We start from the raw sequence: 3,051 nt of genomic DNA, 5'->3' as shown, positions 1-3,051 counted from the left end.
CGTGGTAAATTATAGGGCCTTTTGTGTGAAAAGAACCTGAGAACAAAAACACTCCATATGTGATAAAGACTTATGGTGGGCAAAACTAGTATTTAATATAAAACACAAGTCATAGTGGGGGGAAATAATCTTTTTTGTGTTGAAAAGATACTGGAGATAAAGTCCAATTTATGGGCATTTGGTGTGCCAGTAGAGAATTCTACAGAGGAATTTTGTTTTGGAACACAGTGTTCAGTGTTATAAGTTAACTATATCTTTGATATTCACAATTTTGTGACTCTCCAACTTCCCAGCATATAATGGAGCTGTCCTTGTATTTGTATAGGTTGATTCCTATTGCATCCTCCCTTCAAAGAGCTCAGAGATAAGTACATAATTATTCTCTTCATTTTACCTTCACAATAACCCTGTAAGGTAGATTAGGCTGAGAGAAAGTGGTCATCTAGTGAGCTTCATGGCTGAGCAGGGATTTGAATCCAAGGTCCCCACTCAACACACTACTGAGTCCAGCACTCAACACACTCATCCATTCATGTCTGCCATGCTTAGCCTGGTTTCTGCCAGAAGTGACCAAAAGTGTAATATTGATCAACTGGACGGGGTAGAGGTGGGGAAAAATGGACTGCACAAAGGAAGAAAAGCATGCTCACATATGGGTGTGTGAGCAAAGGCATACACTTGGGAGCCAAAGCTCCAATATGTCACCACCTATGCAGGTAACCACTCTGCAGTTTGTGCTATGGCTGTTCACACCTTTCCCTCCTGCTGCAAAATTTTGCACTACATATTCAACTTAAATTTAAAATAATATTTAAAAATTACTATTTCCCCCCCCCGCCCCTAAACAGGTTGGTTAAATGTGAGCAAAAACATTTTGGGAAGGGCTGTATGAACCCCCAACAACATTTCCCATAGAAATCAGTGCAAAACATTACCCATCAGGACAGACTCTGTCACTCTTTAAACAGTGCCTTTTTTCCTAGTTAACAGGGTTAAATAATAATTTTTGGCCTGAACAGAAAGATCCTGCAGCACTTCCAAAATATTCTCATGCCTGGGATCTGTTGAATGTCTGGTGGAAACTCCTCAAACTTGGGAGCAACACCTCCTTAGGGGTCTTTCTTGCCCTAATTTGCTACACATTAGCAAAAGTCCCCCAGGCAAGCTGTACAATTAGATACAGAATGTACTGAAGGTGCAGTTTCCTACGATATACAGTATGAAGCCAAAGCTGTTTACGTTTGCAAAAAGTGAGAGCCAAACTCAACATGTTGAATTCAAAGTGAGAGGAAAACTGATACTTCATATTGTGTCATATAAGGCCAAACCATTCCTCAGAGCACCTGCCAGGCATTGGCCAAGCTGGTGTCTGATTTGCTCTCCTAGTGACCATCAAGATTCCAGTAAATCTATGGGCAGGAAGGACATATAATTGTTTCCTTCTTTAAGAAGGGCAGCGTGACATGCTGGAACTGAGGCTATGAACTCATCTCTAATTTTATTACAGTGTGTGCTGTGTGCTGTAAGTTTCAGCCAAGAAGCCAAGTGCAAAAGAAACTTTCCATGCCCAGAAGCTGGTTTGCAAACCTGCCATCACTTCACAATATTAGCATCAATATAGTGCCTTATGTATTCACATATTAATTACTCTACCATCCTGTATTGTAGGGGAATCCTATCCCAACATTTTATAGTAGAACTGTAAGAGGCCACACCTTAACCTCCTGCTCTGATTATTCTTAATAATTATCCGGAGTAATAAAGTAATACCACCAATGATTTTCCAAATTATAGCCTGCAGAAAGTATGATGGTTGAAAGGGCATGAGTATAAAAGTTTCAGAACAACATCCAGACTAAGTTAGTCAAGACTAAGCCCCATTGAAATTAATGGGACTTAAATGAGTCCCAACTAACCTTACTCATTGATTTGAGTCATGCTAAGTCATGATTAAAAAATCCATCAGCACAAATAGGATATTTCTGCAGCAACACATTAAATAGAAATGCAAAATAAATCCAGGTAACTGAATTTTTTCTGTCCTTAATGTGGGATATGCAATATAGCTGGCAGGAAACACAGATGCCAGCTCCACCATACTTGCAAAGGAACAGAAATGCAGATGTGTAGTGATGCAGGCATTCACCCATCCCTACCACTACTTAGGGGTGGTTTATATATTCCCACAAAGTAGTGGGAAAGGATTGCATTCTGTGGATATTTGGAATTCTCCAAGGAGGCCACAGATATTTAAGGAAGGGGCTAAAATCAACCCACAGGGTTTATCTTATGGAGATTTAGACTAGAGCAAAGATGGATGGGTCAAGAGAATGGAGCCTTGCACCCCTATGTCCTGGTAAAACATCTATCTATCTATCTATCTATCTATCTATCTATCTATCTATCTATCTATCTATCTATCACTTGGATATTTCTGTGTTTGTCATTATGGAGTTAAGTGTCCATGGACCAAAGTCTACAGAGTTGTCTGACCTGCCTTCTCCCACTAATAATAGAATATAAAAGGAATTCTGTCCTCTCCTCAATGGCATCGCCCTATTAGCACACCACTGCAACCAGAGGTGGTTGCAGTGACATGCTGAAAGCCAGTCTGCATAGAGGCCAGTCGGTGCCAGTTACTGTCACATAACTATAGGTGCCAATGGCGGTTTTGTTGTAAACTGCCCAGAGACCTAAGTGCAGCACAACTGTGTTTAAATAAATCAAATTAAATTAAGCCCCAGCTTGCATGGAATTAATCATGGGCTGAGTGTTTTCTGTTGGAAGTAATGAGCTGACAGTAATGTGACTCATCCCTAAATTCTCTTTTCCTTGCCAGATAACTAGGTCTTGAATTCTCCTTGTGGGACAGCAATGGCAGCAGTACCCAAGTTTTAACAACTACATTGCTGGGATACAACAACCCTGCTTTAACACAATTATTCCAAGTGTCCTAGTACTGGGCAGATCCTGAATGCTCACATATGTAGAGTGTAATACATTTTACCATTGCTAAGGATATTTCAGTCCCAAAGAGTTATGAGTAAATAA

Source organism: Hemicordylus capensis, chromosome 3, assembly GCF_027244095.1.
Source record: "Hemicordylus capensis ecotype Gifberg chromosome 3, rHemCap1.1.pri, whole genome shotgun sequence".
In the NCBI taxonomy this organism is placed as follows: domain Eukaryota; kingdom Metazoa; phylum Chordata; class Lepidosauria; order Squamata; family Cordylidae; genus Hemicordylus; species Hemicordylus capensis.
This window is presented reverse-complemented; position numbering follows the sequence as displayed.